Source organism: Triticum dicoccoides, chromosome 4B (genome assembly GCF_002162155.2).
Source record: "Triticum dicoccoides isolate Atlit2015 ecotype Zavitan chromosome 4B, WEW_v2.0, whole genome shotgun sequence".
Lineage (NCBI taxonomy): Eukaryota > Viridiplantae > Streptophyta > Magnoliopsida > Poales > Poaceae > Triticum > Triticum dicoccoides.
This window is the reverse complement of record NC_041387.1, coordinates 44023448-44048362: the sequence shown is the minus strand read 5'-3', so window position 1 is coordinate 44048362 and position 24915 is coordinate 44023448.

Below are 24915 nucleotides of genomic sequence, written 5' to 3'. Positions count from 1 at the left end.
CTTGACGATTTCATGCTTGGTGATCTCAGTGGCGCCGAGAGCCTGAAGCTCATTTGTGATGTCGGTGAGGCGATCAAACGTGAGCTGGACATTTTCATTGTCGTTTCTCTTGAAGCGGTTGAAGAGATTGCGAAGAACACTGATCCTCTGGTCTCTCTGTGTAGAGACGCCTTCGTTGACCTTGGATAGCCAGTCCCAGACTAGCTTTGACGTTTCCAAAGCACTCACACGGCCATACTGTCCTTTGGTCAGATGACTACAGATGATGTTATTTGCAGTCGAGTCCAGTTGAATGAACTTCTTGACATCAGCAGGGGTGACACCTTCACCAGTTTTTGGAACGCCGTTCTTGACGACATACCAGAGGTCGACATCAATGGCTTCAAGATGCATGCGCATCTTATTCTTCCAGTAGGGATATTCAGTTCCATCGAACACGGGGCAAGCAGCGGAGACTTTGATTATCCCTGCAGTCGACATAGCTAAACTCCAGGTGGTTAAACCGAATCACACAGAACAAGGGAGTACCTTGCTCTGATACCAATAGAAAGTGCTAGTTATCGACTAGAGGGGGGGTGAATAGGCGATTTTTATCAAGGTCTTCAAAACATGGAAGTTTCGAAGACAAACAATAGAAATGACCTAATTGATATGAAGCGGAAGATAAACTACAACAAGCAAGCCATAGTCAAGTATGCAATAGTGTCAACGTACAAAGACTAATAACAGCTAGGTAGTAAGGATCAGGATGGAAGATAGTATGAAGCCAATCAACAATAGTAGTCAAGCAATGAAGTCAAACAGATAAGACAGATAGGCAATGACTTCATGAAGACAAACTCAAAGTAAAGGAGGGAAGGGATAGAACCAGTCACTTGTTAAAGACATAGGATTTGTTGGACCAGTTCCAGTTGCTGTGACAACTGTACGTCTGGTTAGGGAGGCTGAGATTCAACTCAGAAGACCGCGTCTTCACCTTATTCCCCTTGAGCTAAGGACACACAGTCCTCGCCCAATCACTCCGGTAAGTCTTCAAGGTAGACTTCCGAACCTTCACAGACTTTGTTCACCGGCAATCCACAATGACTCTTGGATGCTCAGAACGCGACGCCTAACCGGCTGGAGGATACACAGTCCTCAAGTGTAATAAGTCTTCAGGTCACACAGACAGAAAGACTTCAGTGATGCCTAACACTCTTTGGCTCTGGGTGGTTGGGCTTTGTCCTCGCAAGGATTTCTCTCTCAAGGGCTTCGAGGTGGGTTGCTCTCTAAACAACAAAAGCCGTAAACTAACTCTGAGCAGCCACCAATTTATGGTGTAGGGGGTGGACTATTTATAGCCACAAGGCAACCTGACATGATATGTCCGAAATGACCCTGGGTCACTAAGGAACTGTCACGTGTTCCAACGGTCAGATTTCAAACACACACGGCAACTTTACTTGGGCTACAAGCAAAGCTGACTCATCCAGCTCTGGATAAGATTTGCTCTTATTGTCTTCACTCGAAGACATAGGATTTGGGTTGAGCATCACTTCAGTCACTCTGACTTAGTTCACTTGGACCCCACTTAACAATACGGTGGTTCCTATGACTCAACAAAGAAGAAAAGGAAACAACGAAACAACTCAGTCTTCGCGCTCCATAGTCTTCACTCAATGTCTTCTCATGTCATGGTCTTCAATGTGAACATATTCACACACCACCATTGTCTTCAATGTCTTCATACATTTTTAGGGGTCATCTCCGGTAGGTAAACCAAATCAATCAGGGACACTACCTGCGTTATCCTGCAATTCTCACAAACGCATTAGTCCCTCAACCAACTTTGTCGTCAATACTCCAAAACCAACTAGGGGTGGCACTAGATGCACTTACAGTCATTCCCTATGCCTCAGCCATAGGTTCTATAAAGTATGCCATGCTATGTACCAGACCTGTTATGTGCCTTGCCATGAGTTTTGGCAAGGGGGTACAATAGTGATCTAGGAGTAGATCACTAGACAGCGGTCAAAATTATCCTTAGAGGACTAAGGAAATGTTTCTCGGTTATGGAGGTGATAAATGGTTCATCGTAAAGGGTTATGATGATGGAAGCTTTAAACACTAATCTATATGACTCCGAGTCTCAGTCTGGATGCATATTCAAAGTGGGAGTAATTAGCTAGAGTAGCACCATGTAGAGCATTGTAGACATAGAAAAATACATACAGATTTGAATGTGATAGACCCGTTGACTAAACTTTCGTCACAAGGAAAACATGATCACACCTCAGTATTCTTTGGGTGTTAATCACATGGCGATGTGAACTAGATTATTGACTCTAGTAAACCTTTTGGGTGTTGGTCACATGGCGATGTGAACTATGGTGTTAATCACATGACGATGAGAACTATTGGTGTTAAATCACATGGCGATGTGAACTAGATTATTGACTCTAGTGCAAGTGGGAGACTGAAGGAAATATACCCTAGAGGCAATAATAAAGTTGTTATTTTATATTTCCTTATTTCATGATAAATGTTTATTATTCATGCTAGAGTTGTATTAACCGGAAATTTGATACATGTGTGGATACATAGACAAAACACCATGTCCCTAGTAAACCTCTACTAGACTAGCTCGTTAATCAAAGATGGTTAAGTTTCCTAACCATAGACATGTGTTGTTATTTGATGAATAGGGTCACATCATTAGGGGAATGATGTGATGGACAAGACCCATCCTTTAGCATAGCATATTGAACACTAAGTTTTATTGCTATTGCTTTCTTCATGTCAAATACATATTCCTTCAACTATGAGATTATGCAACTCCCGGATACCGGAGGAATGCCTTTTTTGCTATCAAACGTCACAACGTAACTGGGTGATTATAAAGATGCTCTACAGGTATCTCCGAAGGTGTTTGTTGGGTTGGCATAGATCGAGATTAGGATTTGTCACTCCAAGTATCGGAGAGGTATCTCTGGGCCCTCTCGGTAATGCACATCATAAGAAGTCTTGCAACCAAAGTGACTAATGAGTTAGTTGCATGATGATGCATTATGTAACGAGTAAAGAGACTTGCCGGTAACGAGATTGAACTAGGTATGAAGATACCGACGATCGAATCTTGGGCAAGTAACATATCGATGGACAAAGGGAATAACATATGTTGTTATAACGGTTTGACCGATAACGATCTTCGTAGAATATGTGGGAGCCAATATCAGCATCCAGGTTTCGCTATTGGTTATTGACCAGAGAAGTGTCTCGGTCATGTCTACATAGTTCTCAAACCCATAGGGTCACACGCTTAACGTTCGTTGACGCCAGAGTAGTATTGGGATATTTGATGACTGGTAACCAAATGTTGTTCGAAGTCACGGATGAGATCTTGGACATCACGAGGAGTCTTGAAATGGCTGAGAGGTAAAGATTTATATATGGGAAGTCATATTTTGGGTTCCGGAAAAAGGTGCAGTTTTTTCGGTATTGTACCGGGAAGCTTTCAAAAGGTTCCAGAGGATTCCAGAGGGGTCTGGAAGTGGGCAAGTGGGTTCACCACGACCCAAGGGCTAGCATGTGCTGCGGGGATGTGCCTTGTCCTTATTGGGCTAGGCGCACCAAGTCCCCAAAATCCCATGTGGCTGGGGAAGGAAAAAAAGGAAGGAGTCCTAGTAGGAATAGGATTGGACTTGGAGTCCAAGTCCTCTCCCCCGTAGGTGCCCCCTAGGGCTTGGAGGGGCTGTTTGCCACGCCCCTCCACCTATATGTAGAGAGGAGGGGCGCCCCAAGAGGACACACCAAGCCATTGGCGCCCCTCTCTCTCCCGTTACTCCGTAGTTCCACCGCCTCGTGCCGACGACGCTTAACGAAGCGATGTCGGTGCTCCACCACCACCATCACCACCACGCCGTCGTGTTGGTTGTGATCCCATCTAATTCTCCTCTCCCACTTACTGGATCAAGAAGGAGGATACTTCATCGAGCCGCACGTGTGCTAAACTCGGAGGTGCTGTCCGTTCGACACTAGATCGGTTGGATTGTGATCGGATCACGAAGAGTACGACTACATCAACTGCGTGATAAACGCTTCCGCTTTAGGTCTACGAGGGTATGTAGACACACTCTCCCCCTCTCGTTGATATGCTTCTCCTAGATAGATCTTGCGTGAGCGTAGAATTTTTTTTGAAATTGCATGCCACGTTCCCCAACAGAGGCTCACTAGGGACACGGTGTTTGTTTATATATTCACACATGTATTCTGGTTAATACAATTCTAGCATGAATAATAAACCTTTATCATGAATAAGGAAATATAAAATAACAAATTTTATTATTGCCTCTAGGGCATATTTCCTTCAGTCTCCCACTTGCACTAGAGTCAATAATCTAGATTACATTGTAATGAATGTAACACCCATGGAGTCTTGGTGCTGATTATGTTTTGCTCGTGGAAGAGGCTTAGTCAACGGGTCTGCTACATTCAAATCCATATGTATTTTGCAAATTTCTATGTCTGCCTCCTTGACTTGATCACGGATGGAGTTGAAGCGTCTCTTGATGTGTTTGTTTCTTTTGTGAAATCTGGATTCCTTCGCCAAGGAAATTGCTCTATATTATCACAAAAGATTTTCATTGGACCTGATGCACTAGGTATTACACCTAGATCGGATATGAACTCCTTCATCCAGACTCCTTCATTTGCTACTTCTGAAGCAGCTATGTATTCCGCTTCACACGTAGATCCTGCCACGACGCTCTGCTTGGAACTACACCAACTGAAAGCTCCACCATTCAATACAAATACGTATACGGTTGTGACTTAGAGTTATCCGGATCAGTGTCAAAGCTAGCATCGATGTAACCATTTACGACGATCTCTTTGTCACCTCCATAAACAAGAAACATATCCTTGGTCCTTTTCAGGTACTTTAGGATGTTCTTGATCGTTGTCGACTAACCCACTCCTGGATTACTTTGGTACCTCCCTACCAGACTTATGGCAAGGCACACAGCAAGTCTGGTACATAGCATAGCATAGATGATAGAACCTATGACTGAGGCATAGGGAATGACTTTCATTTTCTCTCTATCTTCTGCAGTGGTCGGGCTTTGAGTCTCACTCAACTTCACACCTTGTAACACAGGCAAGAACCCTTTATTTGACTGATCCATTTTGAACTTCTTCAAAACTTTGTCAAGGTATGTGCTTTGTGAAAGTCCTATTAAGCGTCTTGATCTATCTCTATAGATCTTGATGCCCAATGTATATGTAGCTTCACCGAGGTCTTTCATTGAAAAAGTCTTATACAAGTATCCTTCTATGCTATCAGAAATTCTACATCATTTCCAATCAACAATAAGTCATCCACATATAATATTAGAAATGCTATAGAGCTCCCACTCACTTTCTTGTAAATACAGGCTTCTCCGAAAGTCTGTATAAAACCATATGCTTTGATCACCTCATCAAAGCATATATTCCAACTCCGAGATGCTTGCACTAGTCCATAGATGGATCGTTGGAGCTTGCAAACTTTGTTAGCACCTTTAGGATCGACAAAACCTTCTGGTTGCATCATATACAACTCTTCTTTAAGAAATTCATTAAGGAATGTAGTTTTGATGTCCATTTGCCAGATTTCATAATCATAAAATGCGGAAATTGCTAACATGATTTGGACAAACTTAAGCATCTCTATGGATGAGAAAGTCTCATCATAGTCAACTCCTTGAACTTGGCGAAAACCTTTCGCGACAAGTCGAGATTTGTAGACAGTAACATTACCATCAGCATCAGTGTTCTTCTTGAAGATCCATTTATTCTCTATGGCTCACCGATCATCGGGCAAGTCCACCAAAGTCCACACTTTGTTCTCATACATGGATCCTATCTCTGGTTTCATGGCCTCAAGCCATTTATCAAAATATGGGCTCATCATAGCTTCTTCATAGTTTGTAGGTTCGCCATGGTCTAGTAACATGACTTCTAGAACTGGATTACCGTACCATGCTGGTGCGAAACATGCTCTGTTAGACCTACAAGGTCTAGTAGTAACTTGATCTTAAGTTTCATGATCATCATCATTATCTTCCTCTCTAGTTGGTGTAGGCATCACGAGAACGGATTCCTCTAATTGTTGGGGAACGTAGTATTTCAAAAAAATCCTACGCACACGCAAGATCATGGTGATGCATAACAACAAGAGGGGAGAGTGTCGCCCACGTACCCTCGTAGACCGTAAGCGGAAGCATTATTACAACGAGGTTGATGTAGTCGTACGTCTTCACGATCGACCGATCCTAGTACCGGACGTACGTCACCTCCACGATCTGCACACATTCGACTCGGTGACGCCCCACGAACTCACAATCTAGTAGAGCTTCGAGGGAGAGTTCCGTCAGCACGACGGCATGATGAGGTGTTGATGAAGCTACCGACGCAGGGCTTCGCCTAAGCACCGCTATGATATGACCGAGGTGGATTATGGTGGAGGGGGGAACCGCACACAGCTAAAGATCAATGATCAACTTGTGTGTATTGGGGTACCCCCTTGCCCCCGTATATAAAGGATCTAGGGGGGAGGTGGCCGGCATGGAGGAGGGCGTGCCAAGGGGGGAGTCCTACTCCCATCGGGAGTAGGACTCCTTCTTTCTTAGTAGGAGTAGAAGAAGGGGAAGGGAAGGAGAGAGGAGGAATGAAAGGGGGGCGCCGCCCCTCCTTGTCCAATTAGGACCAGAGGGGGAGGGGGGGCGCGGCCTGCCCTGGCCGCCCCTCCTCTTCTCCACTAAGGCCCAATAGGCCCATTACACTCCCCGGGTGGTTCCAGTAACCCCCCCGGTACTCTGGTATATGTCCGAACTTGCCCGGAACCCTTCCGAAGTCCAAACATAGTCATCCAATATATCGATCTTTATGTCTCGACCATTTCGAGACTCCTCGTCATGTCCGTGATCATATCCGGGACTCCGAACTACCTTAGGTACATCAAACCGCATAAACTCATAATACCGATCGTCACCGAATGTTAAGCATGCGGACCCTATGGGTTCGAGAACTATGTAGACATGACCGAGACATGTCTCTGATCAATAACCAATAGCGGAACCTGGATGCTCATATTGGCTCCTACATATTCTAAGAAGATCTTTATCTGTCAAACCGCATAACAACATACGTTGTTCCCTTTGTCATTGGTATGTTACTTGCCCGAGATTCGATCGTCGGTATCTCAATACCTAGTTCAATCTCGTTACCGGCAAGTCTCTTTACTCGTTCCATAATGCATCATCCCGCAACTAACTCATTAGTCACATTGCTTGCAAGGCTTATAATGATGTGCATTACCGAGAGGGCCCAGAGATACCTCTCCGACAATCGGAGTGACAAATCCTAATCTCGATCTATGCCAAATCAACAAGTACCATCGGAGACACCTGTAGAGCACTGATACGTCCATTTTGCATCATGCTTTTATATCAATATTTATTGCATTATGGGCTGTTATTACACATTATGTCACAATACTTATGGCTATTCTCTCTTATTTTACAAGGTTTATCATGAAGAGGGGGAATGCCGGCAGTTGGGATTCTGGCTGGAAAAGGAGCAAATATTGGAAACCTATTCTGCATAGCTCCAAAAGTCCCACAACTCCACGAAAGTTATTTTTGGATTTAATAAGAATTATTGGGCAAAGAAAGTATCGGAGGGGGCCCACACCCTAGCCAGGAGGGTGGTGGGCGCCCCCCCCTACTGGGCGCCCCTGTCTCCTGGGGCCCCTGGTAGCCCTCCGGTGCCCATCTTATGCTATATGAAGTCTCTTGTCCTGAAAAAAATCATAAGCAAGCTCACGGGACAAAACTCCGCCGCCAATAGGCGGAACCTTGGCGGAACCAGTCTAGGGCTCCGGTGGAGCTGTTCTGCCGGGGAAACTTCCCTCCGGGAGGGGGAAATCATCACCATCATCATCACCAATGATCCTCTCATCGGGAGGGGGTCAATCTCCATCAACATCTTCACCAGCACCATCCCCTCTCAAAACCCTAGTTCATCTCTTGTATCCAATCTTGTATCAAAACCACAAATTGGTACTGTGGGTTGCTAGTAGTGTTGATTACTCCTTGTAGTTGATGCTAATTGGTTTACTTGGTGGAAGATCATATGTTCAGATCGTTAATGCATATTAATACTCCTCTGATTATGAACATGAATATGCTTTGTGAGTAGTTACGTTTGTTCCTGAGGACATGGGTGAAGTCTTGCTATTAGTAGTCATGTGAATTTGGTATTTGTTTGATATTTCGATGAGATGTATGTTGTCTCTCCTCTAGTGGTGTTATGTGAACGTTGACTACATGACACTTCACCATTATTTGGGCCTAGAGGAAGGCATTGGGAAGTAATAAGTAGATGATGGGTTGCTAGAGTGACAGAAGCTTAAACCCTAGTTTATGCGTTGCTTCGTAAGGGGCTGATTTGGATCCATATGTTTCATGCTATGGTTAGGTTTACCTTAATACTTCTTTCATAGTTGCGGATGCTTGCAATAGGGGTTAATCATAAGTGGGATGCTTGTCCAAGTAAGGGCAGTACCCAAGCACCGGTCCACCCACATATCAAATTATCAAAGTACCGAACGCGAATCATATGAGTGTGATGAAACTAGCTTGATGATAATTCCCATGTGTCCTCGGGAGCGCTTTTCTCATTATAAGAAATTGTCCAGGCTTGTCCTTTCCTACAAAAAGGATTGGGACACCTTGCTGCACCTTATTTACTTTTATTACTTGTTACCCGTTACAAATTATCTTATCACAAAACTATCTGTTACCCATTACAAATTTGCTACAAAAAGGATTAGGTAATTTAATAAGATAAAAATTTCTACAACCATATTTTCCTCTCTCATAATAATTACATGTAGGATCATAGGCAAATTCAACAAAATAGCTATCACAAAACATATTCTCAACATGATCCACATGCATGCAAAGTTGACACTCTTCCAAGATAGTGGGATTAACATTAACTAAAGTCATGACCTTTCCGAACCCACTTTTATCAAAAATATCATAAGATTGAACATACTCCAAATATGTGGGATCTAAAGTTGACACTCTTCCAAACCCACTTTCAATATTATTGCAAACACTATTATCAATCTCATATTCATCATCGGGCTTAAATAAATTTTCTAGGTTATAAGAAGAATCACCCCAATCATGATCATTGAAACAAGTAGTAGACATAGCAAAACTAGAATCCCCAAGCTTAGGGTTTTGCATAGTATTAGCACAATTGACATCAAGAGAATTGATAGGAAAATCATTGCAATCATGCTTTTTATTCAAGGAGTTATCGTGAATCTCTTCATAAATTTCATCATCATAATTTTCAGATTCACAAATTTTTAGCAAAGCTTCATAAAGATAATCTAGTGCACAAAACTCACTAGCAATTGGTTCATCATAATTGGATCTCTTAAAAATATTAGCAAGCGGATGAGGATCCATAGATCTTAAGTTCTCTGTTTAGCAATAAATAAACAACTATTCCAACCAAACGAGCAAACGAGCCAAGTAAGACATCAAAGCAAAAAGACGAACAGAAGAAGGGTGAATAAAACGGCAAGGGTGAAGTGGGGGAGAGGAAAACGAGAGGCAAATGGCAAATAATGTAAATGCGAGGGAGATGAGTTTGTGATGGGTACTTGGTATGTCTTGACTTGAGCGAAGACCTCCTCGGCAACGGCACCAGAAATCCTTCTTGCTACGTCTTGAGCTTGCGTTGGTTTTCCTTGAAGAGGAAAGGGTGATGCAGCAATAGTAGCGTAAGTATTTCCCTCAGTTTTTGAGAACCAAGGTATCAATCCAGTAGGAGGCTCCTCACAAGTCCCACGAACCTACACAAACAAACAAAGAACTCGCAACCAACACAATAAAGGGGTTGTCAATCCCTTCATGGCCACTTGCGGAAGTGAGATCTAATAGAGATAATATGATAAGATAAATATATTTTTGGTATTTTATAATATAGATGCAGAAAATAAAGATGCAAATAAAAGTAGATTGGAAGCAAATATGATAAGAGATAGACCCGGGGGCCATAGGTTTCACTAGAGGCTTCTCTCAAGATAGCATAAGTATTACAGTGGGTGAACAAATTACTGTTGAGCAATTGATAGAAAAGAGAATAATTATGAGATTATCTAGGCGTGATCATGTATATAGGCATCACGTCCGCAACAAGTAGACCGACTCCTGCCTGCATCTACTACTATTACTCCACACATCAACCGCTATCCAACATGCATCTAGAGTATTAAGTTCATAAGAACAGAGTAACGCATTAAGCAAGATGACATGATGTAGAGGGATAAACTCAAGCAATATGATATAAACCCCATCTTTTTATCCTCGATGGCAACAATACAATACGTGTCTTGCAACCCTTTCTGTCACTGGGTAAGAATACCGCAAGATTGAACCCAAAGCTAAGCACTTCTCCCATGGCAAGAAAGATCAATCTAGTAGGCCAAACTAAACCGATAATTCAAAAAGACTTGCAAAGATAACTCCACCATACATAAAAGAATTCAGAGAAGAATCAAATATTATTCATAGATAAACTTGATCATAAACCCACAATTGATCAGATCTCGACAAACACACCGCAAAAAGAGTTTACATCGAATAGATCTCCACAAGAGAGGGGGAGAACATTGTATTGAGATCCAAAAAGAGAGAAGAAGCGATCTAGCTAATAACTATGGACCCGAAGGTCTGTAGTAAACTACTCACAACTCATCGGAAGGGCTATGGTGTTGATGTAGAAGCCCTCCGTGATGGATTCCCCCTCCGGCAGAACACCGGCGACGGCTCCAAGATGGGATCTCGCGGATACAGAAGGTTACGGTGGCGAAAATATTTCTTCGGTGGCTCCCTGGATGTTTTTGGTGTATGTAGGCTTATATAGGAGGAAGAAGTATGTTGGTGGCCGCCCGAGGGGCCCACGAGACAGGGGCTCGCCCTATAGGGGGGGGGGGTGCCCTACCCTCTCGTGGCCGCCTCGGCTGCTTCTTGACTTGCACTCCACGTCCTCTGGATCACGTTCGTTCCAAAAATCACGCTTCCGGAGGTTTCATTCCGTTTGGATTCCGTTTCATATTCCTTTTCTTTGAAATACTAAAATAGGCAAAAAAACAGCAATACGGGCTGGGCCTCCGGTTAGTAGGTTAGTCCCAAAAATGATAATAATGTGTATAATAAAGCCCATAAACATCCAAAACAGGTAATATAATAGCATGGAACAATCAAAAATTATAGATACGTTGGGGACGTACCAATTACGTATTTTGTTTGGTAAAAATTCATTATATAATCTCCCAAAGGTTTTGACCACCATATCACGCAAAAATCTTCTGTCTTTGTCTCGAGCTGTTTCTGTCGCTGATTTGAGCTACATGTCATCTCAGGATTCGAAGGGAGAAAGCTATGTGGCTGAGTACCTTGCAAACCGTAAAGTCTACGGGGACTTGGACCATTGTGGCTGGACCACTTAGGAAGAAGAAGACTATGAGCCTAAGGAAAGGAGGAGACGAGCTCAGACGAAGACGAAGTCCCATTACCTCAACCGGGGGATATGCACGTGGAGTTTAAAAAGTCAAGCCTTCCTGATAGAGCAAAGAATCCCAAGATCGAGTTTATTTCATCTCTTGCATGAAAACAAACAGGAATTGTGCAAAAGAGTATTAAGCCTCGAGCGGGAGATCGATGATCTAAGGGAGCAAAATTCCATTCTCAAGCGCAAGCTGAGAGACAAGCCTAAATCATCGACAACCCCTACTTCACCACCTCCGAAGACATAATCACATGGGTATGGGCACTCCCCTTGGCAACTGCCAAGCTTGGGGGAGGTGCCCCGGTATCGTGTCACCATCACACTCCTATCTTTACGGTTTTACTTAGTTCGATCCTTTTAAGTAATATATTGATCTAGTAGATTGAAGTTTTGGTATGAATTAGTTTTGAGTTTTGCCTTGTGATCCTTTTATGTAATCGAGTCCGTGAGCTATCTATAATAAAGGTTAGTGTTGAGTCAAGGGCTTTACTATCTTGCTATGATCATGAGAAATAGAAAGAACAAAAAGAATAAAAGAGTTCATATTGACCTTATGGATTGTTGGAAATATGCCCTAGAGGCAATAATAAAATGGTTATTATTGTATTTCCTTGTTCATGATAATTGTCTATTATTCATGCTATAATTGTATTGATCGGAAACCGCAATACATGTGTGAATACATAGACCACAACATGTCCCTAGTGAGCCTCTAGTTGACTAGCTCGTTGATCAACAGATGGTCATGGTTTCCTGACCATGGACATTGGATGTCATTGATAATGACATCACATCATTAGGAGAATGATGTGATGAAAAAGACCCAATCCTAAGCCTAGCACAAGATCGTGTAGTTCGTATGCTAAAGCTTTTCTAAATGTCAAGTATTTTTTCCTTAGACCATGAGATTGTGCAACTCCCGGTTACCGTAGGAATGCTTTGGGTGTACCAAACGTCACAACGTAACTGGGTGGCTATAAAGGTGCACTACGGGTATCTCCGAAAGTGTCTGTTGGGTTGGCATGAATCAAGACTAGGATTTGTCACTCCGTGTGACGGAGAGGTATCTCTGGGCCCACTCGGTAGGACATCATCATAATGTGCACAATGTGATCAAGGAGTTGATCGTGGGATGATGTGTTACGGAACGAGTAAATAGACTTGCCGGTAACGAGATTGAACAAGGTATTGAGATACCGACGATTGAATCTCGGGCAAGTACTGTACCGTTAGACAAAGGGAATTGTATACGGGATTGATTGAATCCTTGACATTGTGGTTCATTCGATGAGATCATCATGGAACATGTGGGAGCCAAAATGGGTATCCAGATCCCGCTGTTGGTTATTGGCCGGAGAGTTGTCTCGGTCATGTTTGCATGGTTCCCGAACCCGTAGGGTCTACACACTTAAGGTTCGATGACGCTAGGGTTATAGGGAATAGATATACGTGGTTACCAAATGTTGTTTGAAGTCCCGTATGAGATCCCGGACATCACGAGGAGTTCCGGAATGGTCCGGAGGTAAAGATTTATATATGGGAAGTCCTGTTTTGGTCACTGGAAAAGTTTCGGGTGCTATCGGTAACGTACCGGGACCACCGGGAGGGTCCTGGGGGTCCACCAGGTGGGGCCACCGGCCCCAGAGGGCTGCGTCGGCCAAGTGTGGGAGGGGACCACCCCCAGGTGGGCTGGTGCGCCCCCCCACCAGGGCCCAAGGCGAAGAGAGAAGGGAAAGGGGGGAAACCCTAGGCTCAGATGGGCCTAAGGCCCACCTAGTGGTACGCCCCCTCTCTCCCCCTTGGCCGCCCCCCTAGATGGGATCTAGGGCTGGCCGCCACCCCTAGGGGTGGAAACCTAGGTGGGGGCACAGCCCCTCCCTTTCCCCTATATATAGTGGGGGTTTGGGGCTGCCATAAACATGAGAACCTCTCCCTCTTGGCGCAGCCCTACCCCTCTCCCTCCTCGTCTTTTGCGGTGCTTGGCGAAGCCCTGCTGGAGTGCCACGCTCCCCCACCACCATCACGCCGTTGTGCTGCTGCTGGACGGAGTCTTCCCCAACCTCTCCCTCTGTCCTTGCTGGATCAAGGCACGGGAGACGTCGCCGGGATGCATGTGTGTTGAACGCAGAGGTGCCGTCCGTTCAGCACTAGGATTTTCGGTGATTTGGATCACGACGAGTACGACTCCCTCAACCCCATTATCTTGAGCGCTTCCGCTTTGCGATCTACAAGGGTATGTAGATGCACTCCCCTCTCTCGTTGCTAGTCTCTCCATAGATAGATCTTGGTGACTCATAGGAAAATTTTGAATTTCTGCTACATTCTCCTACAGTGGCATCATGAGCTAGGTCTATGCGTAGATTCTATGCACGAGTAGAACACAAAGTAGTTGTGGGCGATGATTTGTTCAATTTTCTTACCATTACTAGTCTTATCTTGATTCAGCGGCATTGTGGGATGAAGCGGCCCGGACCGACCTTACACGTACTCTTACGTGAGACGGGTTCCACCGACTGACATGCACTTGTTGCATAAGGTGGATAGCGGGTGCCAGTCTCTCCCACTTTAGTCGGATCGGATTCGATGAAAAGGGTCCTTATGAAGGGTAAATAGCAATTGGCATATCACGTTGTGGCTTTTGCGTAGGTAAGAAATGTTCTTGCTAGAAACCCATAGCATCCACGTAAAACATGCAAACAACAATCAGAGGACGTCTGACTTGTTTTTGCAGGGTATGCTATGTGATGTGATATGGCCAAAAGAATGTGATGAATGATATGTGATGTATGAGATTGATCATGTTCTTGTAATAGGTATCACGACTTGCATGTCGATGAGTATGACAACCGGCAGGAGCCATAGGAGTTGTCTTTATTTATTGTATGACCTGCGTGTCACTGAATAACGCCATGTAATTACTTTACTTCATTGCTAAACCATTAGCCATAGTAGTAGAAGTAATAGTTGGCGAGATAACTTCATGGAGACACGATGATGGAGATCATGATGATGGAGATCATGGTGTCATGCCGGTGACGATGATGATCATGGAGCCCCAAAGATGGAGATCAAAAGGAGCAAAATGATATTGGCCATATCATGTCACTATTTGATTGCATGTGATGTCTATCATGTTTATGCATCTTATTTGCTTAGAACGACGGTAGTAAATAAGATGATCCCTCATAATAATTTCAAGAAAGTGTTCCCCCTAACTGTGCACCGTTGCGAAAGTTCGTTGTTTCAATGCACCACGTGATGATCGGGTGTGATAGATTCTAACGTTTACATACAACGGGTGTAAGACAGATTTACACATGCAAAACACTTAGGTTGACTTGACGAGCCTAGAATGTACAGACATGGCCTCGGAACACAAGAGACCGAAAGGTCGAACATGAGTCGTATAGTGGATACGATCAACATGAAGATGTTCACCGATGATGACTAGTCCGTCTCACGTGATGATCGGACACGACCTAGTTGACTCAGATAATGTATCACTTAAGATGACTAGAGGGATGTCTATCTGAGTGGGAGTTCATTAGATGAACTTAATTATCCTGAACATAGTCAAAAGGTTTTTGCAAATTATGTCGTAGCTCGTGCTTTAGTTCTACTGTTTTAGATATGTTCCTAGAGAAAATTTAGTTGAAAGTTGATAGTAGCAATTATGCGGACTGGGTCCGTAAACTGAGGATTGTCCTCATTGCTACGTAGAAGGCTTATGTCCTTAATGCACCGCTCGGTGTGTTGAACCTCGAACGTCGTTTGTGGATGTTGCGAACATCTGACATACACGTTTTGATGACTACGTGATAGTTCAGTGGGTAATGTTAAATGGTTTAGAATTGAGGCACCGAAGACATTTTTTGAAATGTTGCAGAACATATGAGATGTTCCAAGAGCTGAAATTGGGATTTCAGGCTCGTGCCCACGTCAAGAAGTATGAGACCTCCGACAAGTTTCTTAACCTTCAAACTAAGGGAGAAAAGATCAACCGTTGAGCTTGTACTCAGATTGTCTGGGTACAACAATCACTTGAATCGAGTGGGAGTTAATCTTCCAGATGAGATAGTGATGTTTCTCCAAAGACATTGCCACTAAGCTACTAGAGCTTCGTGATGAACTCTAACATAACAGGGATAGATATGATGATCCTTGAGCTATTCGCGATGTTCGACACTGCGAAAGTAGAAATCAAGTAGGAGCATCAATTGTTGATGGTTAGTAAAACCATAGTTTCAAGAAGGGCAAGGGCAAGAAGGGATACTTCATGAAACGGCAAAACAGTTGCTGCTTTAGTGAAAACCCAAGGTTGAACCCAAACCCGAGACTAAGTGCTTCTGTAATGAGAGGAACGGACACTAAAGCAGAACCACCCTAGATACTTGGTAGATAAGAAGGCAGGCAAGGTTGACAGAAGTATATTGGATATACATTATAATAAATGTGTACTTTACTTGTACTCCTAGTAGCACCAGGGTATTAGATACCGGTTCGGTTGCTAAGTGTTGGTAACTCGAAATAAAAGCTGCGGAATAAACGTAGACTAGCTAAAGGTGAGATGACGATATGTGCTGGAAGTGTTTCCAAGCTTGATGAGATCAAGCATCGCATACTCCCTCTACCATCGAGATTGGTGATAAACCTAAATAATTGTTATTTGGTGTTTGCATTGAGCATAGACATGATTGGATTATGTCTATCGCAATACGGTCATTAATTTAAGGAGAATAATAGTTACTCTGTTTATTTGAATAATACCTTCAATGGTCTCACACCTAAAATGAATGGTTTATTGAATCTCGATCGTAGTGATACACATGTTCATGCCAAAAGATATAAGATAGTGATGATAGTACCACATACTTGCGGCACTGCCATTTGATTCATATTGGTATAAAACGCATGAAGAAGCTCCATGTTGATGGATCTTTGGACTCACTCGTTTTTGAAAAGTTTAAGACATGCGAACCATGTCTATTGGTATGTGCGCATGAAGAAACTCCATGCAGATGGATCGTTTGGACTCACTTGATTCTAAATCACTTGAGACATGCAGATCATACCACATGGGCAAGATGACTGAAAAGCCTCATTTTTCAGTAAGATTGAACAAGAGAGCAACTTGTTGGAAGTAATACATTTTGATGTGTGCTGTCCAATGAGTGTCGAGGCACGTAGTGGATATCGTTGTGTTCTTACTTCACAGATGATTTGAGTAGATGCTGAGGATATTTACTTGATGAAACACAAGTCTGAATTATTGAAAGGTTCAAGTAATTTCAGAGTGAAGTTGAAGATCGTCATGACAAGAGGATAAAATGTCTATGATATGATCATAGAGATGAATATCTGAGTTACGAGTTTGGTACACAATTAAGACCTTGTGGAAATTGTTTCACAACTAAATACCGCCTGGAACACCATAGTGTGATGGTGTGTCCAAACATCATAGCTGCACCCTATTGGATATGGTGCATGCCATGATGTCTCTTATCAAATTATCACTATCGTTTATGGGTCAAGCATTAGAGACAACCACATTCACTTTAAAGAGGGCACCACGTAATTCCGTTGAGATGACAGCGTATGAACTGTGGTTTAGAAAAACCTAAGCTGTCGTTTCTTAAAAGTTTGGGGCTGCGACGCTTATGTGAAAAGGTTTCAGCCAGATAAGCTTGAACCCAAAGAGGATAAATAACATCTTCATAGGACACCCAAAAACAGTTGGGTATACCTCCTATTTCAGATCCGGAAGCAAAAGTGATTGTTTCTAGAAATGGGTCCTTTCTCGAGGAAAGGTTTCTCCTACAAGAATTGAGTGGGAGGATGGTGGAGACTTGATAAGGTTATTGAACCATCACTTCAACCAGTGTGTAGCAGGGCACAGGAAGTTGTTCCTGTGGCACCTACACCAATTGAAGTGGAAGTTGATGACAGTGATCATGAAACTTTGGATCAAGTCACTACCAAACCTCATGGGACGATAAGGACGCGTACTGCTTCAGAGTGGTATGGTAATCCTGTCTTGGAGGTCATGTTGCTAGACAACAATGAACCTACGAGCTATGGAGAAGCGATGGTGGGCCCGGATTCCGACAAATGGCTAGAGGCTATAAAATCCGAGAGAGGATCCATGTATGAAAACAAAGTGTGTACTTTGGAAGAACTACTTGATGGTCGTAAGGCTATTGGGTACAGATGGATATTAAAAGGAAGACGGACAATGATGGTAAGTATCACCATTAAGAAAGCTCAACTTGTCGTTAAGATGTTTTCCGACAAGTCCAAGGAGTTGACTACGATGAGACTTTCTCACTCGTGGCGATGCTAAGAGTCTGTTGGAATTATATTAGCAATTACTGCATGATTTATGAAATCTTGTAGATAGGATGTAAAAAAAACCATTGTTTCCTCGATGTTATTCTTGAGGAAAGGTTGTATGTGATACAACCAGAAGGTTTTGTCAATCCTGAAAGATGCTAACAAGTGTGCAAAGCTCCAGCAATCCTTCTAAGGACTGGAGTAAGCATCTCGGAGTTGGAATATACGCTTTGATGAGATGATCAAAGATTTTGGGTTTATACAAAGTTTATGAGAAACTTGTATTTCCAAAGAAGTGAGTGGGAGCACTATAGCATTTCTGATGAGTATATGTTGTTGACATATTGTTGATCGGAAATGATGTAGAATTTCTGGAAAGCATATAGGGTTGTTTGAAAAGTGTTTTTCAATGGAAAATCTGGATTAAGCTACTTGAACATTGAGCATCAAGATCTATAAGGATAGATCAAAACACTTAATAGTACTTTCAAATGAATACACACCGTGACAAGATTTTGAAGGAGTTCAAAATAGATCAGCAAAGAAGGAGTTCTTGGTTGTGTTATATGGTGTGAGTATTGAGTAAGACTCAAGACATGACCACGGCAGAAGAGAGAGAAAGGACGAAGGTCGTCCCCTATGCTTCAGACGTAGGCTCTATAGTATGCTATGTTGTGTACCGCACCGAAAGTGTGCCTTGCCATGAGTCAGTCATGGGGTACAAGAGTGATCCCGGAATGGATCACAGGACAGCGGTCAAACTTATCCTTAGTAACTAGTGGACTAAGGAAATTTTCTCGATTATGGAGGTGGTAAAAGAGTTCATTGTAAAGGGTTACGCCGATGCAAACTTTGACACTAATCCGGATTATTTTGAGTAGTAAACCGGATTCGTATAGTAGAACAATTATTTGGAAAAGCTCCAAATAGAGCGTGGTAGCTGCATCTAGGAGACGGCATAGAGATTTGCAAAGCACACACGGATCCGAAAGGTTCAGATCTGTTGACTAATAAACTCTCTCACAAGCGAGATATGATCAAACCCCATGGGTGTTGATTCATTACAATCACATAGTGATGTGAAATAGATTATTGACTCTAGTGCAAGTGGGAGACTATTGGAAATATGCCCTAGAGGCAATAATAAAATGGTTATTATTGTATTTCCTTGTTCATGATAATTGTCTATTATTCATGCTATAATTGTATTGACCGGAAACCACAATACATGTGTGAATACATATACCACAACATGTCCCTAGTGATCCTCTAGTTGACTAGCTCGTTGATCAAAAGATGGTCATGGTTTCCTGACCATGTACATTGGATGTCATTGATAACGGGATCACATCATTAGGAGAATGATGTGATGGACAAGACCCAATCCTAAGCCTAGCACAAGATTGTGTAGTTCGTATGCTAAAGCTTTTCTAAATGTCAAGTATTTTTTCCTTGGACCATGAGATTGTGCAACTCTTGTATACCGTAGGAATTCTTTGGGTGTACCAAACATCACAACGTAACTGGGTGGCTATAAAGGTGCACTACGGGTATCTCCGAAAGTGTCTGTTGGGTTGGCATGAATCGAGACTGGGATTTGTCACTCCGTGTGACGGAGAGGTATCTCTGGGCCCACTCGGTAGGACATCATCATAATGTGCACAATGTGATCTAGGAGTTGATCGCGGGATGATGTGTTATGGAACGAGTAAAGATACTTGCCGGTAACGAGATTGAACAAGGTATCAAGATACCGACGATTGAATCTCGGGCAAGTACTATACCGATAGACAAAGGGAATTGTATACGGGATTGATTGAATCCTTGACATTGTGGTTCATCCGATGAGATCATCGTGGAACATGTGGGAGCCAACATGGGTATCCAGATCCCGCTGTTGGTTATTGGCCGGAGAGTTGTCTCGGTCATGTCTGCATGGTTCCGAACCCGTAGGGTCTACACACTTAAGGTTCGATGACGCTAGGGTTATAGGGAATAGATATACGTGGTTACCGAATGTTGTTAGGAGTCCCGGATGAGATCCCGGACGTCACGAGGAGTTCTGGAATGGTCCGGAGGTAAAGATTTATATATGGGAAGTCCTGCTTTGGTCACCGGAAAAGTTTCGGGTGCTATCGGTAACGTACCGAGACCACTGGGAGGGTCCCGGGGCTCCACCAGGTGGGGCCACCGGCCCCAGAGGGCTGCATGGGCCAAGTGTGTGAGGGGACCAGCCCCACGTGGGCTGCTGCGCCCCCCACCAGGGCCCAAGGTGAAGAGAGAAGGGAAAGGGGGGAAACCCTAGGCTCAGATGGGCCTAAGGCCCACCTAGTGGTGCGCCCCGCTCTCTCACCCTTGGCCGCCCCCCTAGATGGGATATAGGGCTGGCCGCCACCCCTAGGGGTGGAAACCTAGGTGGGGGCAGCCCCTCCCTTTCCCCTATATATAGTGGGGGTTTGGGGCTGCCATAAACATGAGTACCTCTCCCTCTTGGCGCAGCCCTACCCCTCTCCCTCCTCGTCTCTTGCGGTGCTTGGCGAAGCCCCGCTGGAGTGCCACGGTCCTCCACCACCACCACGCCGTTGTGCTGCTGCTGGACGGAGTCTTCCCCAACCTCTCCCTCTCTCCTTGCTGGATCAAGGCACTGGAGACGTCACCGGGCTGCACGTGTGTTGAACGCGGAGGTGCCGTCCGTTCGGCACTAGGATCTTCAGTGATTTGGATCACGACGAGTAAGACTCCCTCAACCCCGTTCTCTTGAACGCTTCCGCTTCACGATCTACAAGGGTATGTATATGCACTCCTCTCTCTCGTTGCTAGTCTCTCCATAGATAGATCTTGGTGACTCGTAGGAAAATTTTGAATTTCTGCTACGTTCTCCTACATGGATAGTAATTACTTCACAAATAGAAAGTATGAGGCTTAAAAGTTGTTGAGAGTTGACAAACATAGTTTTGGTCATCGTTGCAATTAATAGGAAGTAATAAAGAAAGAGAGGTTTTCACATATAAATGTACTATCTTGGACATCTTTTATGATTGTGAGCACTCATTAAGTATGACATGCTAAAGAGTTGATGTTGGACAAGGAAGACAACGTAATGGTTTATGTTTTCTCACATCTCAGTTAAAGTATATTGTCATGGATCATTCAAACATGTTGAGCTTGCCTTTCCCCCTCATGCTAGCCAAAAATTCCTTGCACCAAGTAGAGATACTACTTGTGCTTCCAAATATCCTTAAACCCAGTTTTGCCATGAGAGTCCACCATATCTACCTATGGATTGAGTAAGATCCTTCAAGTAAGTTGTCATCGGTGCAAGCAATAAAAATTTCTCTCTAAATATACATGACTTATTAGTGCGGAGAAAATAAGTTGTATACGACCTTGTTATGGAAGCAATAAAAGCGATGGACTGCATAATAAAGGTCCATATACAAGTGGCAATATAAAGTGGCGTTCTTTTGCATTAAGATTTCGTGCATCCAACCATAAAAGCGCTTGACAACCTCTGCTTCCCTCTGCGAAGGGCCTATCTTTTACTTTATGTCTTTTACTTTATGCAAGAATCAAGGTGATCTTCACCTTTCCCTTTTTCATTTTATCCTTTGGCAAGCACCTCATGTTGAAAATATCCTGATACATATATCCAATTGGATGTTCGTTAGCATGAACTATTATAGTTGACATCACCCAAAGGTGAATACGTTGGGAGGCAACACAATAAGCCCCTATCTTTCTCAGTGTCCAATTAAAACTTCATAACCATAAGTTTTGCGTGAGTGTTAGCAATCGTAGAAGACTATATGATAGTTGAGCATGTGGACTTGCTGAAAAGCTCTATTGTTGACTCTTTCTGATGTTATGATAAATTGCAATTGCTTCGATGACTGAGATTATAGTTTGTTAGTTCCTACATGATTCACCTCCATAGACAAACATACACACGTACATGATTCAGCATAGGGTCCTACTAAAGATTTGTTTAACTCCAACCGGAAAATTAGGCAGCAATAAATTAGTGGTACTTAAATACTCCTAATTAATTAAGTGAGACAACAGAAGTGGAAGGGCTCCCTGGAGGATCGTCTCACAAGTAAGGTAGTCGTTGCCGGAGCCCTTGAATGGCCTCGACTGAGGCCTCTGGCTTCAGCAAGATTGCCTTGGCACTGTTTATTCTTCTTCTTCCTCCTCTTCATGCTCTGTTTCTCTTTCTCCTCACCAGTTGGTGAAACCAAGTACATGATTGGCCTTCTAATTCAGAATTGGTTTTGTCAGTGAGGGAGTACAAGTGTACTAATAAAAATAGCATTATTTTCTCATGGCAGTCGGAAAATAGAGATGAACACATGCATTAAATATCATTCTTACCTAAAGGAAGGTTATGGCGCCAATATGGATGATGAGGATTGGAAGACAGATCTCCCTTTGTGCAGTTCCACCGAAATGAACGAACTGTTCCATTGTGACATTCAAGTTAAACAACAGAAAATTCACTTCTTTTAAGAACAGTTTTGTGCAGTGCACCAAAAGGTCACAAGTCACAACAGCAACCAGGTGAATTGGATATCCCTGTTTGCACAGAAAGGTATAGAGGAAACAGTCAGAGTCTCAAACAATTACAGGCAAAAACATTTGGCTAAACTTGTCATGGCTTCATTTTTACCAGGGACAGTAGATTAAGAACAGCTATGTATTTGGTATAAGGGCATGGGACAGTGGGTGCACCAGCAGTCCAGCACCATGTACGTAAACAGGGGCATAAAGTGGTGATTCGTAGTTTGTTGCCCCGAGAAACAAACATCCAAGAAACATATCTGGGTTGGTCCCATTTTTGTTCACTCTAGCCACCTACTCCTATGTGTGGATAGTAAATCTAGTCCTGGTCATACCACAATGTACAACGTTACCCCTATATTTCCCTTTTCGACCAAGAGACCAGTTGGATGCCCAGTCTGTACTACTTTCACCCCCTTTCCTTCGTGTTTGTACCAAGTCCGATGTAGTACATACTAAATTCCCCCACCACCACTTTATTTCTTGTTTGAACCAAGTACTCCCTCCGCCCGGAATTACTTGTCATCAAAATGGATGTGTCTAGAACTAAAATACATCCAGATACATCCATTTCAATGACAAGTATTTTTGGATGGAGGGAGTACAAGATTCGACTCCATGAAGTAGCTTTACCTCTAACAATAGAAGAAGAAAAATAGGTTACGTTGGACCATCCGATCGAGAGGGGATGAGAGATAGAAAATGATGCACATGCAGTGACGTAGCGAGCTGGGGAAGTAGAGCTAAGGCAGTTTCGAACGAAGATATACCTGAAGGTCGTCGGGATGTGGATAGGTGGGCGGCGGGAGGCCGGATCCGCCCACAGGCAACGATGAAGGGATCGGAGGACCTCCCGCACCGGCGCTCGGCCAGAGATAATGGTGTGGCCGGCAGTGGGTCTCCTCCCTCACTATCGACGACAGCCTAAATGCTTCCCCTCCTCCCCTTCACCGACGGAGGGGGATACGTCTGGATCTGTAACCAACGGTGAGGATAGGAAGACAGTGTTTTTTGAAGGGAGAAAGACAGTGTTACCACCCCTATCTTGTTTAGATCTGGAGAGGATGAGAGTGTGTGAATAGAGCAACCCTAGCAAGCAAGCGCGGAGGCTCCGGCCTATATATACGTAGTGGGGTAGTTTTCCTTTTTCACTCCATCAAAACAATTGTTTAAAATTGTGTACTACATGCCAGGTCGCGGGTTTTTTAGTTGTTGATTGTTTTTTGAGATAGCTACCTGCTTGTTCCAAGGCGTGCCAGGTCGCACTTTGGAGTATCGTTCAAGTTTGGTACTACAAGTCCCTCCATGAAATGAACAACCACCCCCTCGTAAAAATTGTGAACAAGCCCACGACTAAAATTAGCGGAAACGTGGGTTGCCCCAACATGCATTATTATTTATATTTTCTACTCCCTCCGTTCCTAAATATAAGTCTTTTTTATTAGCCACACCTAAGACAAGAATTTTTTTATTAGCAGTGAACCCCACATGTCATAGACACAAAAATTGTGGCAAGATTCCCTTAGGCAAGCCAAAGTGTGACAATTTGAGCAACTCAAGTTAGGCAAGTGCGGCAAGTGTGGGAAAAATAATGTGGCAACATAAGACAAACATAGTCACAATCCAAACAACCCGTAATTTTTTGTGACATGCATGAAAATTTGGTTAGTTAAATTTATAGTCAAAAATTGGCAAGGTGCATCAAATCAACACATGCAAGTATCAAAAGGAAAGTCACAGCATGCATGCATGCATGCGTTGTACTCCCTCCGTTTCCAAATATAAGTCTTTCTATAGATTGCAACAAGTGACTACATACGAAGCAGAATATGTCTACATACATTCGTATGTTGTAGTCCATTTGAAATGTGTAAAAAGACTTATATCGAGTGCAGTGCTTTGATGTGTCGCGTCAACTCGTACAAGACCAAGAAATTTGATTACTACAACACCCTCTCCATCGCGGACTGAGCTCCAGTGCCTTAATTGCACCTACCTTTGGTTGCATGACAGGAGAGCCAACCACCTGTTGGGCCCACCTGTCATAGACGCAAAGGCAGGAGCAGTAAGTAGAAGCTTTCGCTATACGCTATCCCTCCCGCACGAGGTGGATGGACATGCAGCAGTGGATTCGATACTGTACAAGTAGGAGTAACATCATTGTTCGTCTTCTCGAAGAGGCGAAGAGCCAAGCGCAACCCGAACATGGCAGTTGCGAATGCTTGCATGGTGCGGTGCCTGGGAGCATTCATATGGTAGCCAGGCTCTTGCATGAGACAAAATTGCTATTTGAGCCCACTATTGTAGTACTAGTACTTGCTACTCCCTCCGTCTAGGTGAGTAAGTCATTGAATTCGTAGCTAAGCTTCCCGCATTGAATTGTTTAACAATTAAACTCCATCATCCATTGGTTGATAC